Source organism: Protopterus annectens, chromosome 2.part2, assembly GCF_019279795.1.
Source record: "Protopterus annectens isolate FY-2018-M chromosome 2.part2, PAN1.0, whole genome shotgun sequence".
NCBI classification, from domain to species: domain Eukaryota; kingdom Metazoa; phylum Chordata; order Ceratodontiformes; family Protopteridae; genus Protopterus; species Protopterus annectens.
Genome location: NC_056730.1, coordinates 877,043,070 through 877,062,411, shown reverse-complemented (window position 1 = coordinate 877,062,411; position 19,342 = coordinate 877,043,070).

Below are 19,342 nucleotides of genomic sequence, written 5' to 3'. Positions count from 1 at the left end.
TTCAGCATTACATATTGTTATACTATGATGCCAGCCTATAAATTCTGAATGTTTGGTTGGGTTGTTTTTAGCCTATTCGTTCCTCTTAAATTAATCTTACATAACTCATCATCCCATATCATGAATAACAGAATACATTAAAAAAAAACTTTTCTCATCCTCTTAATATGGCATCTTATACGCATGCATGTCATATGCATATAGGAGTCTATGTATTATATGTAAAATTGCACAGTACTTTATACACACCTCAGCTTGCATTATTTTATATTTTTTCTTTGCTCAATGTACTGTCACTTAATCTTTTAATCTTACCATATCTACATTCATTCTTACCATTATGCTCTGAATTTTGCTATGTACTCATTTTGTATATTTATTTATTTATTTAGTTGTTTATTTATTTATTTACATTTGTTGACCGGGAGTGTTCGACTGGATGTAGGTCCATTTTCAGCGGAGGCCCAGGGAGAAAAGCTCCACAGTTAAAATATACAGACAGTAGTTACAATGGATTTACATAGCAATTAACAATTTGATTAACATAGCAATTAATTACAAACATAGTTACAGATGAAGAACATAGTACATCAGTAGACAACTAGAGTCTTTATCTGCAAAGTACATAACAGACATTAACAATTGTTACAATAAGAAGTTCCTGCTGTATAATAAGTAGTAGGCTTATGAGCATCCAAGCTTGCTATAATCAAGGTAGTTAGTGGGGTGGAAAGAAAGGTAGTGGTTGGATGGGGTGTATGATATTAGAGTGGGAGTTGCAAGGGCATAGCCAGCATGTTTTTAGGTATGCTTTTAGTAAAGTTTTGAAGTGGGTGCATGATGGTAAGGAGGTAATTGTGGGTGGGAGGGAGTTCTATAATTTGGCTATGGCGCAAGAGAATAGTGCTTCACCAGCAGAGTTATTGGCTTTAATGATCTGCAAGTGATTTTTGTTGCTGGATCTTAGTGGTCTGGTGGTGCAATAAGGTTGGAGTAGATTCTGGAGGGATGGGACATTTAGTGGATGGTTTACTAGTTTGTGGGTGAGTGAGAGCTGATACCATTGAAGGAGGTGAGGGAGTTCAAGCCAGCCCAGTTCAGCAAGTGAGAGACAGTGGTGACTACGGTAGGATGCCCCTGTGGCAAATTTGGCAATTTTGTTGTAGCAGATCTCTAGCTTGTTTAGATCGCATTGCCTTAGGTTGGTATATATTGGAGAGGCATAAAGTAGGGTGGAGATAAGGTGGGAATTTGCTACTGAAATATTTGCTGCTTTGGTGAGAAGTTGCTTATTTCTGTATAATGCTCCTAGTTTTTTGTGGACTTTTTTTTATGGTCATGGATATGTGAATGTCAAATTTTAGTTTATTGTCTATTTCCACTCCTAGCAATTTGGTGTGTTCTGTTGGGTGTATAGTGGTGTTGTCTTTTGCTGTGATGTTAAAGTGAGAGTTGCTTTGAGTATGTTTGGTGGGTTGGAAGATGAGTAGTTTAGTTTTGTTTGGGTTGAGTATTAATTGGGCATCGGATAACCAAGTTTCAACAGAGGAAAAGGCTTCCTGTATGACTTTTTGCAGTTTGGGTAGGGAATGGGCTGAGCAGATGATGGCTGATTCATCTGTGTATTGTATGAGTGTGTCATGTTTGGTGGCAGAGGCTAGATTATTGGTGAAAACAGAGAAGAGTAGGGATCCAAGGATGGATCCTTGGGGAACCCCTATAGAGACAGGTACTTGGGGAGATATGTCATTCTGCCATACAACAGATTGTTGGTGGTCAGACAGGTAACTCTGAAACCAGTTGGTGACTGATTGAGAGAAGGATAGGTTACTGAGGACAGAGATGAGTTGTTTGTGTGGGACCATGTCAAATGCTTTAGATAGGTCTAGGAAAGTAGCAGAGGAGAGATAGCCATTGTTTTTATGCTGAAGGATAGTGTTAGTAAAGTAGAGTAAGGCAGTGGTGGTGCTATTGTTTGGTCGTAAACCATGCTGAGTATTGGAAAGGAGGTTGTTAGTAAGGAGGTAGTCTGAGACCTGAGAGTGAATGCATCTCTCTAGTATTTTGGAGAGAGGAGAGAGAATAGCTATGGGGCAGTAATTGGTTAGTTCTGTGGAGGGGCTGCCTTTGTGGAGGGGAATTCTATGTGATACTTTCCATAGTGTGGGAACATAATTTTCTGCCAGAGATCGGTTAATTAATATGGATACTGGGTAGGCCAGAGCATCAGCTGGGATTTGTAGGTATTCACTTGAGAGGTTGTCTGCTGCTAATTTGGTGGGCTTAAGTTTACTTAAGAGTTTTTTATGTTGGAGGTAGGTACAGGAGAAAAAGAGAAGGCAGTGGGGAGATTACTAGTTGTTGATTGAAAGACCATGATGCATTTTCTTCCCTGAGCTTGGGATATGACTGAAAAGATTCAATAAACCAGTCCACGTACACAATGTGCAAAAAGAAATTGGCTGAGGTTTAATGGCCCACAAGGGCAGCTAGCATAGTACTTACAATGAACCTATGAACTAACAGCGAATAAATTAATAAACTTTTGACATAGAACTGCATTTGGGGCAGGCAAATAATGATGATGTACAATCTCTTCTTTCTAGAACTAAAAGCTGTCTTACTTAACATATGTTTAGCCTCTGGCTTTATCCCCTCTTGGCTTTTTCACATTTCCTGAACATAAAGCCAACCTATTCTTTAAATTTTCCGCATAATGTAGAAGTTTTACTTACAAGCCCTATCTTATTAATAAAGAAACTAGACAAGAAATGTATAGCCAAGTCCATAGTTACTTCCATGCTATCAGAGAATCATTATGCAGCAGTTTCTCACACCATCTTTCTCTTTTTTAGTCTGCTTCAAAGCATTATTTTCTAGATAACTGTCTGATTCAGACACCCACCTTGTGAAAGTTGGGAAAATAAATCTTTAGTCATCTGCTCTCCATTTTTTCAAGAATTTTTCCATAGATTTTGCATTTAGTATCTCAGATTACTGTTATTTATTCAGCAGAGGTATTCTGTCATCTCTGTTTATTTCTCATGTATGCAGATATACTGTATGCCTCTGTCTATATGTCTGCAAATGCTTACTTAAGTGCCTTAGTATAATTCTTAAAGGGGCAGTGCTCCAATTTTCATTTCCTATTTTGCCATATTCCTTGGACATGTATTACTGACAATAAATATTACTTTTCCTAGTTATTACAACAGCACCAAGGTTATATGGGAAATAAGTATGGAAGGTATGAAAAGCATTGATGTTATAACAAACAGAACATCAAATGCTAGAATAATACACAAGATAACATGATAGTAATATTATGCCATTTGTTAGGCAATTTCTAGCTTTACATCTTGCTAAACACTTCATTTTAAGCAGGTTCCGATCTGAGAATCAGTTTTTAGCATCATAATAAGAACAGTGCTATCAATGATTAATTTCTCCAAGCATTTTGGGTTTTTAATATCATGCAGGAATGAACCCCATGCCTAAGTCAGGGTACATGCCTAAGTCTGGGTACAATTAAAGTTCACAAAAAAATCAGTGTTGCTTCTGTCTTTGATGTTAGCCAAGAGTGCTCTTCTCAGCATCTACAGTGTGCTCAGAGCTCATATGGGGTTATATGTATTGGTAGAATATTTAAGTGTGATTGCAAATTCTTTTTATCAGTCCAGATACTCCTACTACTATTGGAACTGTCTGGGCAGCTTTCTTTCAACATTGCTGTTATCTTTTAATAGAATGCAGTATATATTCATTCAGTCCTCACTGTGGTATCCATGTTAATTCTGTGATGTTTTTGATAACTGATATAGTCATAGTTGATATACAAAAAGAAAAGCTGTTAGTCTGTTTACCTGTGTCAGTGTTGTCTTCAAGGACCTTGACGACTCCACCATTGTCCACTTTCCATTGTAGTACAAGATAAAGGATTTGGTAATGCATGTAATTCCTAATGTCAAATGCAATTTGATTTTGTTATACGCTTTCTCAGGTCTTTTAATTTGTAGCCTCCTTTATGTTATGCAATTATGGTTAGCTTATTGAAAATGATGGACCAGATTCTGAACTGAGACATATGAATTATAACCAAACTCTTTGTTACCGTAAAGTCCAGTGCTACTATATGCTAAAATGAACCACAACACTTCACAGTCTGATCAAGAGGAATAGCTGATATTCTAGCTGGCAAATTTAGTTCAAATTTTACTCCACCCACAATTACAACTACTCCATAGATAGCCACCCCTTTTAATTATTACACATTCCCCCAGCCCTCTCAAAAGCTATGAACACCTCATCCATGGGCCCTGATAATATACCAGGTTGCCTGATTATCATTTATCAGTATGGATAATCTGAACCCCTACATAACCAACCAACTATCCAGATTTTCACAGAATGTACAGATTTTTGCTCATATTTTTGGTCTCTTCCTCATAAATGTTGTGTTTTCCTGGCAAATCCCTGAGTATTGAAGTCAGTAAATAGTGACGTATATTTCAGTTTCAGATTTTATATCCTTTAGAGAATGCATTTTAACACAAACCCTGTTATTCAAGCTACTTTTTATAGGTTCATAGGTAAGTACTAGGCTATTGGCCCTAGGGCCTATACAAGCCTTGCCAAAAAGGTACCCTGGCTTTCGCCACCCAAGAAAATTATTTTCCTGTGCCCCTGTCAAGCAGAACCACAGAAATGATCCCTTGGGTGAATTTCCTATTACCCATCAAATCATCAAGATTTTTCTTGAATAGTGTTAATGAGGTGCTCTGTTTGACAAAGATAGGTAGTCTGTTCCAGCGTATGGGAAGTCTCTGGGACAGGAATCTATCCCTCCAGCATGTTCTGTTTATTGTGGTGACAAGGTTTAGGACCCTAGAGCATGTAGCTTGGAGGGATTGGGATTTCTTTAAGTGGAGCATGTCCAACAGCTCTGGGTTTGACATAGCTTTGTATGTTAGGCAGAGATCGCCTCTGAGTAGGCGATATGCAACGGAGTAAAGCTGGAGGTTTTTGAGATGGTCTGCGTAAGGCATCTGTTTGAGGCCAGTAATCCTCTTTGTGAGGTATGTTTGCGGCCTTTCCAGTTGTTGCAAATGTCTTGTGAGGTACATACCAAAAGGGGCATTGTACTCTATAATGGGTCTAATGAGTGATGAGTAGAGGGGAACAATGACCTCTTTTATTCTGGATGTGAAACCTTTTGTGATGAGGTGTGCCACATAGAAGGATTTCCTGACCACTGTGGCAATGTGATTATCAAAGGAGAGACTACTGTCTACCTGTGTCCCAAGGTCTCTTATCACACTTTAGGTGTTAAGTAGACTACCGCCTATGTGGTAGTTCATGGGTACACTTTTTGGCATTGAGCTTGAGAACATGTCTTTGACACCAGGCATCTGTCTCAGTGAGGCCCTTTTGTAGGATGTCCACATCATTAGGAGTTTCAATTATGGCTCCTAGTTTGCAGTCATCTGCAAATTTAGTTAGCCAAAGACCTTCTGTGTTAACCTGTACTTCAGAGAAGTAGATACCAAACAGTTTATAAGAACAAAGTTTAAAATCTGTCCCTATTTTGGGGTCTTTGCCCCCTCCCCCATTATTTCAGGCTTTGTCCAGATTTCTTGCATTAAGAGGTTGAGAGTTATGACCCCTACTTAACCTTTTAATCTAAAACTCAAATTTGGTTGCATACTTAAAGCCTAGAAAATACCCATTGTAATGCCATTACAGAAGCTTACAGGCAGTCCACCATAAATGTTAGTATTTCTCATTAGACAACTTACCATACCTCTCAACCTTTTAGCACAAAAAATCTGGACAAAGCTTAAAATAACAGGTAGGAGGGCATGGGTGCAAAAATAGGGAATGATTTTAAACATTGCTCTTATAAACTTAGAAAGTTGCTAGAATAACAGGATTTGTGTTAGCTTGCATTTTCTGAAGGATATGAAGTCTGAAATTCAAATGCATGTCATTATTTAATAACTTCAATCCTCAGTGATCTGTCAGAAAAAACATACATTTTATGTGGAACAGTCCATAAATATGAGACAAAAATTTCTGTGAAAATCTGGACAGTTACAAAGAAACATAAAAACTAGGTTGTTGTTGTTGTGTCTTTCGGCTTATCCAGGTTAGGGGGTCGCCACAGCAGAACTCCGGTCCGCTCACTGGATTTAGTTTTGCTGCTGCTGGATTTATCACTGGTACCTAAACATAAAAACTAGGTACCAGTGATAAATCCAGCAGCAGCAAAACTAAATCCAGTGAGAAACAAAAGAGTAGTTGCTGGAACCACAAACAGTTTTGGTAAAACACAGTCATTAATAATGTAGAATTCATGTAGAAAGCAATGTTTTATCAAAACTGTTCGTGGCTCCAGCAACTACTCTTTTGTTTATCAAAATCTGGACAGTTGAGAGGTATGGACAGCTATACTGTCAATGAATGATATACACAGCTTACCATAGCTCTCTTTGTTCCACAGCTCCCGAGGCCATAGCCTGGTAACTACAGACCCACTAATCTCACTAGCTATATACGTAAAGGCTTTTGACACTATTCCACAAGCAGACATTACTGACAGACTTGTAAATCTGAATATAATCCTTGTTATATGTTGGACAGCTAACTGTCTGACAGAACCCAAGTGGTTAGAGTAACAGGTGCCACTTCTGAAAAAGTTCACCAGTGGTATACCACAGAGCTCAGTTTTTAAATCTCTCCTATATAACATCTATTTTTCATACCCTCAGGCCAACACTCCTACCCTACAGTTATCAAAGTTTGCAGACGTGTGTAAAATAGGTAATAGTTATTCAGTCTTCTACTAACTCTCAATTGCACCAATATAGGTTAGAGCATGTTAACAATTAGTGAAAGGACAATGATCTGAGATTAAATATGAAAAATGTAGCATACCTCATTTTGGTAAACATATTTGCCTGTACCATATCTCACCTCTGCAGCCAGGCACTGTTTTTTAAGTGACCTAGGCACTCCTCTTCATAATTCATTATTGTTTGACCATCATGTGCTCACAGTAATTAAAACGCTTTTTATCTGTCTCATCAAATTTCCAGTGGCATTGCCACTAAATCCAAAGATGTCTTCATTCCCTTTTACTCATATGTCATCAGACCTGTTAATGAATATAATGTACCTTGGCATGTATTTATCTCAACGTATCATTCAACTGGAGAGATTTCAGATATTCATAACTTAAAAGATCAATGACCTCAAAAATATAAGTTTTCAGGACAGAATGGAAGCAGGCCCACTGTACTCATTCCTTTATAAATTACTTTGTGGAGATCTGTGTCTAACCTTTCAAGCCATGAATGGTTCAACTCTCTTTGACCTTTGGTTCCTTGCAGACCCAGTTAAAGGAATTAAACCTTCATCTACAGGTCAAAAAGACAAACTGGCATGATAGAGTCATATCCCAACATATTCCTCACCAATGGAACAAAATTCCACAAGGCAACCAAAGTAGCAACCTTGACATTTTCAAAGTAACCTTCATTAACTGGCTGGGCAGCATCAAATTCTCCCCTGGTTTATTTTGTTTTACCTTTCTTGAGGCTGGAACTTTTGATTTTTTTTGACTAGGCTTATAATAGTCTACAGAATAATTTTCTAGTGCTTGCCTATGAGCGTATCACACAATGCAGAGCAATATGACATCAGATGCAAGTTGCAGTGTTCTCCAGACTCTTTCTGAAGGCATTGCAGTGTACATTATCAGTTCTGACTGCAGAGTCCAGATTTGCTTAATAAAATTAAGCTTTTGAAAGCTTACAATATGAGTAAATAAAAAGGTCATAAAGTTCTCCAGTTTAGAGTGCAAAGTGATTTTCCTTAATTCTGTAGCTTCCTACCACAATGGCACAACTGCAAGGCAAATCCAAAATGTATGCCTTGAATCTGGGGACGGTGTCTTGTAGGCAGTATACAGTGAGCTAATTCCCAATCTATTGTCGAGGCTAAGGCATCAAGTCCAGTGCCCTAGATGTGAAGTAGCAAAAAAATAAAACAGCTTTTCTAAATAGCATGTGAGGGAACTGATACATTGCAACAGCATTTAATTGGGATTATGGATTTCCCCCTTCACCTTGCCACCTAAAGGTTTTTGCCCTTATCCTACCTATTGCATGTCTCACTAGCTGCCCTAACCTAATCAGACACCTTAAACCATTGCACACATTCTGCTCTAACACAATTCTTTATTCTTGTTGTGTTCCCTAAACACAGAGGACTACATAGTAGCTATTTGCACTAACACTGATTTTTTGACATTATACCTAACTTGCAAGTACCCCCAATTCTGTGTCTTCCCTGTAGTAAAACAAGCTTAAGGACACTGAGGGATGGTGATCTCCCTCCTACTGTGCTGACTTTATTCTTTCTCTCTCTGTCCACTCAGGCCAGCACATCCTCTCTCCGTACACTCAGGCCATAGATCCTCCTGTTGTCAACCCTGAGTTTCAGTTGCTCCCGTAAATGAGTTTCTTTCCCAAAACAGGGTGGCGCTTGTAGGGCTTTGCCCATCTTCAGATAGTAATGAGTCACTTCTAATATGTGTCATCTCTTGACATAGATGGGTAGGCACTTATAGAACCATCTATAAGTAGATACTTTATCACTGGCTAGCAGTCCTGCTTCAAGACTGTGCCATAATGACTGTGTTCATCCTGGTATGTTTTAGATCAGGTTTACTATGAAGGCCAGAACATACCTCTGTTTGTCCAGGAAACCCATTTCCCTTTCTGATATTGGTACATGGACCACAAACTGGGACTCTATTCCTGCAATTTCACCAGGCAAAATAAAGCAAGAGCCTCTAAATCTCCTTAACACTAGGTCTAGAGCATATGCATGGGATGTTCCTCAATATATAAAACAACAGAGACATAAAAACATTTTTAACAGATGTACTTTTTCATACCAATGCTAAATGACACTCCTTCAAATATGCACTTATATTTTATAATTTGTCCCATTTTAACATTTTTTTATAGTAAAGATAAATGAAATGCCTCCGAAATACACACACATATTTTACAATTTGCCCCAGAAAGGGTGATATTAAGATCTATCATGTGATACACATTGGGCTGCAATTTGATTCCCAAATACTTAGAGGGACAATAGCACTACACAAAACAGATGTCAGTATGACTGTCTCTGATGTCTTGGTCAGCTACTTCTGAGGAATTTTTTATTGTATTCACATTTAGTTCCATTCCTGTTAGCAAAACTAGAAAGCTGGCTATGATAGTTGTTTAAGTCTCATTCAGGATTACTGGTGAGAATAAAACAATCTTTAGTGAAAAGGAGTGTCTTAACTTCCTGTTCAGCATATCAGCAACCCTTTCTCTCTCCCAGCCATGGATGACCCATGTAAGTACTCCCAATTTTCCATCTTCCCGGTGGTAAAACAAGCTTGAAAACACTTGAAGATGGTGATCTCCTTCCTACAATACTGATTCCTCTCTCTCTCTCTTGCTCTCTGTCTACTCAAGCCAGCAGATCCTCTCACTGTCCACTCAGGCCAGCATATCACCAGCCCTTTCTCTTTCCCAGCCATGGATGACCCATGCTAGTGGTTCTCTTACAAGTAAGAAAGCAGCAGAGTGGGCACCCCTGACTAGTATCTCCTTATAATGGGAATTGCCCAGATAGCTGGGGGGTTGTTAACACACTTGCAAATGGATTCTGAAGCAGTGGCTAAACTGTTACAAGGAATTTGTATTGGAAGGTCATAACAAGCAATGACTTTTATAAGTATTTCCAGCAGACACGGTCAAAGTCTTTCTCATAATCTAGAATTATAGCCATCGTTCAGTCAGAATCTGTCTGCTGGGACTGTGTATGCATGACAAGACTCCTCAGAAGACCAGCACTAAATCTTCATGGTTTGAATCCAGCTTACACTGGTGATATGCTTGAGATAGGAGGGGTGTAACCTTATGTGCTCTAGTCTGAGCATAGATCTTTATATCTCCATTTATTAAGGCTGTAAGGTGGTAATTATGAGTCTTAGAAAGAGTCTTACAGAGTTTTGGGAAAACCACTGTTGTTTAGCAGTTAGAATGGGGGGATAGATTTAGGAAGTAGCACAGATAGCTTTATCTACCTCATTCCAAGTAACATCTGCCCTTAGCCCAGTTTAATGTACAAGCAATAGCCCAGGCAGCTCTACCATTTTCAGGATGGCAGACTTACAGGCCTTTCAGTTCTTTATATATATATATATATATATATATATATATATATATATATATATATATATATATATACACACACACATATGGTATCCGGACACATGCTTAACTAGCATATGTCAGAATCACAAAACATCGAACACACATACACGAAAGCGCTTAACATTGACAAGCACTTCCGTGTATTTGTGCCTGTTTCGTAGATCGGGCTACAGTGTGGGTAAGGAAAATTCCCTTTTCCCCACTGTAGTGCGATCTCGGAGTGACAATAATAAAGTTGGGGTGTGGTGGGGGTGCAGGGGCACAGCCCCCCTGCAGAAACGTAGATTTTTTTTTTTGAATTACACATACACAGAAGTGCATTTCGATGTTAAGCGCTTTTGTGTATGCGTGTTCGATGTTTTGTGGTTCAGAAATATGCTAGTCGAGCATGTGTCCTAGACCATATATATATATATATATATATATATATATATATATATATATATATATATATATATATATATATATATGTATACACCATAACAGCCACTTACATACCTGCTCTGTCTTTCTAACTACCTATCCATCTCTTAAGCATATGTTGACTGTAAAAGATTGCTGCTTCCTTTGCTTAAAATGCCAAGCTAAAAGACACCCCAGTCTACACTCCAAAGGCTGTAGCCCACTGTCTCATAGCAGCTCTTTATAATATATAGGATGGAGACATGGAAAAGAGTCAATCCTAAGACTTTTGCATGATCTCCAGTATGCTTGCTTTCGGGAAGGCTGCCTAAATCTAGACCTTGTACACTTTCCCACTATTCATTTATTTGTTTCATCTTCTAAACTCCCCTACTCATCCTATTTTTACATGCCATCTTCATTTCCTATAATATAGGTGATAGTTGGCTAATTGAGCTAGACACACAAAAGTTTTGTGATACCATATATGTAACATATATATATATATATATATATATATATATATATATATATATATATATATATATATGTGTATAGTTATTTATATATATATATATATATATATATATATATATATATAGTTATTTATATATATTTATACATTCTCATATATATATATATATATATATATATATATAAATGCATGTATACGAAAGGTTGCCATTTCAAAGTCTTTGAAAATGAGTGTCTGTAACTGGCACAGCTGGCTTTAGTGACCACTTCTACTCATACCCAGGGCCACCACATTGGTATCATGGTCTGTAAATCTGGATCATTGATGCACCTCTTCTATACTATTTGAAGTATTCAAGAAGGTATGCTACATATCAAGGCAACTTGTTGCTGAGAATTGTCTGTTTAGGTGACTGGATGTCTGCAATTCTTATTATCAGCAAATTTGGTCCTTTAATTGTTATTTTTTTAAACGTTGTGACTGGATGTTTACAATTCTTTTTATAACAAATTTAGTACTTTGACTAGTTATTTTTTAAACATTGTTTCGGTCAGCGTGCACACCTGCAAGGGCTTCACCCACCCCAGACAACTATAGCTTCATCTCTGGCCACTAGGTGGTGCAACCCAGGAGCGGCCTTAGGTCAACTGATGCCCTAGGCAAAAGGGCTACATGGTGCCCCCCCCACACTACCCGGTGCTCCCATCCTGGTCTACCTATACCAAATAAATAGTGGAAAAGTGCCCCAGCTAGAGCAACACCCTAGGTGGCCACCTAGTTGGTCTATGCCTAAGACCAGCTATGGTGCAACCCCAAAACCAACAACCAATAACCAAAGTGTGAGTATTGCCTCACAAATCAACACCTACTTTATAAACACCATCCTCTCCTTAGCTACAGGGAACAATTCCACCCTACCATCTCTTCTACCTAATGTGGAAACTAACAACAACTTTTCTGGCCTCAAACCCATCCCAACTAACACCATAAGAACTATGCTAGTTAGTCTTTTCAAAGAAGTATTCAGTACAGTTTTCTAGTAGATACAGGTTCAAAAAGAAAACCACACAAGCATCTCAGTAAAGATCACTGTGAGAAAAATAAAATTAGTACTGTATACATATTAAATAATAGTTATGAACAAAGGAAATTTCCTTTTATATATATATATATATATATATATATATATATATATATATATATATATATATATGTTTTTAGTAGGAAGAGAAAGAGGTAAGGAGTCGAGAGTGATGAGAGAGTTATAGATATGTTGTCAGTCAGGTTTGGCGCAGGAGCAATGCCAGTTCTTAAATAGATGTTCAAATAGTAGTTGTTTCAAACTGGTAGATTCAGGTGTATTTTGGAGGCTGTGGGGTAGAAAGTTCCATAATCTGGCTATTTGATTTGAGAATAGGGCTTCACCATGCATGTTGTTAGCTTTGTTTACTGTGAGAACGTTTCTGTTTGCAGATCTTAGACTTTGTGGACATGAGTAGGGAACAGCAAGTTCTTTGAGGGATGGGCAGCTGTCAGGATGGAAGATGATACTGTGTGTGAATTTAACTTGGTAGAGATGGAGAAGGTTAGGTAGCTCGAGCCAGTTTAATTTATGTAGAGCAATACAATGGTGGGTATGGTGTGGAAGGTTGGCTGCGAAGTGAGCTGTTTTGTTTAGCAAGTTTCCAATTTGTTAAGTATGATTTTTTTAAGTTGGTAAAGAGGAGGAAAGCATATAGCAGTGTAGAGAGGAGGAAGGTTCTGGATATGGCTAGTGTGGTATTGACAATGAGCCAAGTTAAGACGTGAACTTTCTTAATTGTGATGGCTATGTGTTGGTCAAATCTGAGTTTGTTGTCGATAGTCACGCCAATGAGTTTTGTATGCTCAACTGGTTGGATGACTGTGTTGTTTGCTGACATAATGGTGAAAGGATGGGTGGTAGGTGATTGTTTGCTACTGGTAAATAGCATTAACTGTGTCTTTTGGGGGTTGAGGATTAGTTGTGATTTACTTAGATATGTTTCGATATTATTAATTGCTTTTTGGGGTACTCTTTGGAGGTTTTGTAAGGTATCTGCTGAGCAGATTAAAGTTGAATCATCCATATACTGAACTACTTTAGCACATGTTGTGGATGAGGCTAGATCATTAGAGAAGATGGTGGAAAGAAGGGGCCCTAGTATGGATCCTTGGGGGACTTCAGCTGAGACAGGCAGAAGTGGTGACAATTCAGATTTCCATTGTACTGCTTGGTGTCTGTCAGAAAAATAGCTTAGCAATCAGGAGAGGAAAGTCTTTGATAGGTTTAGTAAGGCAAGAGTATTAAGGAATTTCTGATGAGAGACAATGTCGAATGCTTCTGACTTGTCTAGGAAGACTGATGCTATTTGCTGGTTTGAATTTCTGAGTTGGTTGATGATGTTAGAGAAATTAATTAGGGCTGTGGTGGTGCTGTGTTTTGGTCTGAAACCATGTTGGGAGAGAGATAAGGTAGTGAGGTATTGTAGTAATTGAGAGTGTATATATTTTTCCAGAATTTTGACACATGGGGAAAGGGTGGCTATGGGTCTGTAATTGTTTAATTCTGTTAATGATCCTCCTTTATGTAGAGGGGTGATATAGGAAATTTTCCATAATTTTTGGACATATTGTTCTGCTGTAGACCTATTTACCAGAATGGAGATAGGCAGAGCTATGACAAGTCAAACACATATAGCGGAACATGTGCCTACCAAACAGGACGTCCTAACAGGGTGCCACAGGCACAGAAGGGGAAGGTGGGACATCACATGTGGAGTGTAGTGTTGCCGGACGGCCAAACACCCACGGCCAAGGTAAAGGACGGAACAACATGCGTATGGCCGGATGGATGTTGTTAGAAAAATATATATAGAAACACATATGAAGTGCCAGTTTAGAAGCAAAATACTATATAATGCATTGAATTGTACTGTACAATATGGCAGTAGAAATGATCATGCATGTAATTGGTGAAGCTTAGCTGCAGTGTGATCGAACTCTGACCCTGGCAGTAACCAGTTCAGCAGGCTTATGTCTCTCAGCATCAATTATCTGCTGGGTTACAGAAAAATAAATGTATGTACATGTATATCATCCTCCCTTCCACTGAGGAGGATGGTTTTGTGAGCTCTATCGAAGATAGAGTACAACTCCTTACCAGAGAGACAAAGGAACGTGTTAAGAAATGAACTGACTATTGTATCGGAACAGTCCAGGGTCCTTGAAACAGCAACAATTACAGAAGGACACTGTAATTGACCAGGTGCTTTGCAAGGCTGTGTTATTCTCATGGGAAAACATTTTAAAAGCATTACCTCAGCACCCTCGTATGAATAGAATATTGCGGACCATAGTGATGGAAATGCCCTGTGACTGACCACGTCAGTAAGGTGGGCAAAAGCTGATTGTAAACACTATATAAACAAATTGCTTCCTGTATAGAGTCAGACAAAACTCTCATACTTGGACTGTAAAGTTTATGCCTGCCGGTGTACACTACTTAAACGTTGTGAACCTGAGCTTCCTGTGTTATTGACTGTCACTTAGAAAAGCCAACTGATTTCTACAGTCTGGTTTTAACAACTTATTTGACATTGTGGTCCTTCTTAGCCGGAATTCCCTTGGTAAGCTACAGGTCAGAGTGCATGGGTGGTTAGACATCTGCGCAGGAGAAGTTGCCTAAATGGTTCTTCTTGAGTGAAAAGACCTCCGACTGAATTGTTGTGTGTAAAGAGGCTGTCCACTGTCTGATCTGTGGCTGAAAAGTGGAAAACTGGATCCCAAGAAGAAAACGTGCAGTCATAAACGGGAGGCTCAGGTAAGGAGAGTTTGCCTCTTTGTCTCTGTTGTAGATCAGGGACCAGGCTACATTGTGTTTCTGTTAACAGTTGTGATAGCAGGTCGAAGACCAATCCAAGTAGTTTTACATTTGGACATAGATCAGGGGAACACAGAGTAGAGTAAATAGTCATTGTAGACACTACAGTGGATACAGGGAAGGAGATACCACGTGGTACGAGAGAAGGGTTACGTAACAGTCATTTAGAAGACATGGGAGATTAGTGCACTAAGAGATCGTGAGATCCGCGTTTGACAGGTGATGTGAAGTATATGCAATTACAGAGAGCACATAATGTGAGATATTCTGCAAAATGGGGTAATAAATATGACATTGATGGTATATTAGACAAAATATCGTTAGTGAAACCTTGGAATCACTTAAAATGTGACGCAGATGTTCTAGGGTACCACCTGTCCCACTTTGTGAGGGACAGTCCCTCTTTGGCCAGTTGTGTCCTGCAAACAAACTGAACAAATGGCAAATGTCCTGATATCTTAGGACAAAACTATTTCCTATTTCTTCTTTAATAGTAGCATAAAACAGTTATTTTGTATCTGAAACACCGAAATATTATAATAAACAAAATAAGCAACGCAAATGCTACAAGAATAAGTTGCTAATCTGGCAAAAAGTAGATTGCTGTCCTCTGTACTGGCAGTGGGTATGTCTTGCCCTGCAAAATCCGACGTTCCTAACACAAATGTCCCACTTTGTGCATTTGAAAAGGTGGCAACCCTAAGATGTGCAGGCTACAAAACAGCGACAATTGGGTATCCCTCAAGCACATAGGTGGATTGAGGTAGTGAACCGAAGGGAACAGAAGACTAAAAATGCGAAAGCATCATACGTAGACAAAGAAGATAATAATACAGTAGTAGCGACGGCCCCCCCCCCTCCACCACCTCCGATACCACATCCAGGATATGAAGCGGGAGGGCAGGCTAGTCCCCCCACGTTATCCTGTGGCAACAGAGGTATCACAACGACCAATTGTAAGAGAAGCTATTGAAACCACATCCCAAACACGTAAAATACCTAGGGACACTCAAGTAAGAAGAGAGTCACTAGAACAGAGTGAGGATATCTGTCAATTAATTGAAGTACCGAACTCTCAGGCAGGACAGGAAGGCCAGGACCCAACTCCCTTAGTGTATAGACCGTGGACACCAGAAGATATCCGGAATGTCACAGAGGGAATTCCCCATCCACAAAGTAATCACTATTCACCATGCAATACCCCTGTATCTCCTGATATAAAAGCAAAGGGGGAATGGCGGATGGTACAGGATTTACAAGCTGTAAATCATGTAATAATACCTAGGGTACTGAAGGTGCCAGACCCACACACTATATTGAATGCTATGAACCCGCAACAGAAGTATCTTACCATGGTACATATAAGCTATGCTTCCTTTTCAATACCTATACATCCAGATAGTCTGTATTGTTTTGCATTTACATTCAGGGTAACAGATACAGCCATACCCGGCTATCGCAGGATACTGTGAAAGTCCAACGATATTCGCACAGGAGATGGCTAGCAACATGCCAGTGTTTACTCCACCCAGGGGCAGTCAAGTTCTACTTTATGTGGATGATATCCTGCTTGCGGCCCCTACCCAGCAGCAATGTAGGGAAGATACAATAGCATTATTGAAATATTCAGCAGAACAGGGACATAAATTAAGCAAGCAGACATTGCAACTATGGAGAATACAGGTCAAGTATCTGGGATATGTGGTATCCAAGGAGGGTAGAACATTAGATGACGATAGGAAGGCAGCAATGTCACAAGCACCCAAGCCAACTACCAAGAAGGGAATGATGTCCTTCCTGGGCCGACTAACTGTTGTCAAGCTGGTTGCAAACTATGCTTTGGAATCTGCTCTATTGTCTGCTTTAATCTGTAATACACCTATGGCAGCACAAGATATACTACACTGGATTCCAGTAGCAGAAACAGCTTTCTGCAGACTAAAACGATTGATAGCTTCAACATCTGTTTTAGGTCTCCCGAATAAGCATAACAGATGTTTCCAGACTGTAGATTGCAAGCAGGGATATATGACGTCAGTCTTGACGCAACAGCATGGAAGTAAGCAACGCCCCATAGCTTACTACTCATCGCAGTTGGACCCAGTGGCATGGTCATTGCCACATTGTGTACAGGCAGTTGTTGCAGCAGCCATGGCAGTACAGGCCTCGGCATCAATGGTATTATCCCACCCTCTCACTGTGAGAGTGCCTCATGCAGTTGCGATCATTTTGCTGCAAGAGAAAATAGCATTCCTGACCCGTGCTACACATCTTCCTTGTTTGACCATACCCCTGAGTCAACCTCATATGGTGATTGAACGTTGTACAACATTAAACCCATCAACGTCACGTCCGACACCTGTGTATGGCACACCACACAGTTGCCTACAGGAAATGGAGCAAATAACTTTACACAGACAGGATATCACTGATATACCCTTAGATGATGCAGAGGTGACAGTTAATGTGTACGGATCATGTAGAAAGAGTCCTACAGGAAAGAAGCAAGTAGGTTATGCAGTAGTTATTGATAATGAGATTGTAGAAGCCCAACCCCGCAGCATAACGTGTCTGCTCAAGCAGCAGAATTGATAGCTTTAACACGTGCTTGCACTCTAGCGAAAAACAGATGTGTGGACATTTATACCGATAGTCAGTATGCTGTCTCTACAGTGCATGTTTATGCGCAGCAGTGGAAGAATAGGGGAATGATAACATCCACTGGTAAACTGATTAATCATGCGCAATTGATCTTGAATTCATTAGATCTCATTCAGTTACCCACTAAAGTAGCTAATTGTAAATGTGCAGCTCATACAAAGCAACAGGATAAGATTAGGAAAGGTAAGGCACGAGCTGATGCAGCTGCAAAACAAGCAGCCTCACAGTCAGAAAGTGTCATTTTGAATGAGGAATGACAATCCTCAGAGATTCTAGATTTAGAAATGTTAGAAACAATGCAAACATCACCTACAAAAGCAGAAAAGCAGACGTGGGTAAGACGAGGAGCAATCCTTGAAGACGGACTGTACATATCCACAGTGAGAAAGCCAATATTAACGTCTAAGTCATTCAGATATGCGGCTTTGGTGAGCCATGGGTAGAGCCATGTCTCAACAGGGGGGATGGTACAGTTGGTTAACAGAATATTCCTAACATACGGAATTAGGAACCACATACAAACATTTTGAGCAGCGTGTCATATTTGCAGTAAACATCATGCACAGGGAGCATTTCAACCGAAGCGAGTGAGTTTCCCTACACCACCATATCCGTTCCATACTATTTGTATGGAGTTTATACAGCTGAATAAATGTGAAGGGAAGAAATACTGTTTAGTGATTGTAGATATATTATCAAAATGGGTAGAAGCATTACCAACCAGGAATCCGGATGCAGCAACAGTGGCAAAGGTCCCAGTAAAATAAAGTATCCCTAGATCTGGCATACCGGAGAGAAGCTACAGTGACAATAGAACACATTTTGTGAACCAGACAATCCAGCAACTTAGGGGATTATTTGGGATTTCCTTGAATAATCATTGCATGTACAACCCACAGTCAGCATGACTGGTGGCGAGGTACAATGGGATCCCGAGAAATAAGTTGAGGAGGTTGATGAGTGACACCCAGGCAATTGATTTGCTGTCTACCTCTAGCATTGCTGAGCATGACAACAGTTCCAAATGTAAAGGGTTTGACCCCCTTTGAAGTAGTATTTGGAATGGCATATTATGTGCCACAGTGGAAAGCTGTCATGCCTGCAGAGCTGGAGGTCGATGGCTCATTAGCAAGTTACATGAGAGGATTGTTAACCAATAACACTGTTTTGCAGTTAAACTCTTTTTCAGAAAAAGAGCAAGCGAAGCCGGACGCAGAGCTGACTCCAGTATCCTGTGTGTGTTTGACTGTTATCCAAACAAGTAACTGCCCGAGTCCAACGTGGGAAGGTCCGTACCAGGTACTGTTGGCAACGCCTACTGCAGTAAAGTTTGCGGAAAGGTCGTCCTGGGTTCACCTCACCCTTTTCAAACCTGTAAAGGATATCCAGTCTGATTTACATGTTGTAGCCGATATACCATAGAGACAGAATCACCCGGGGCAGAGTGTATAACAATACAAAGCAACCCCAAAGACATTTGTTTACTGTCCTACTGATCATACACCTATTAACCATGTTTGTGGTGACTTTACTTTTGCTGTGATCTTTCCTGCATATAACTACACAGATACAAATAGTGATACGTGATGAACCCCTGGCCCCCCCCCCAGATTGGCAAATTTC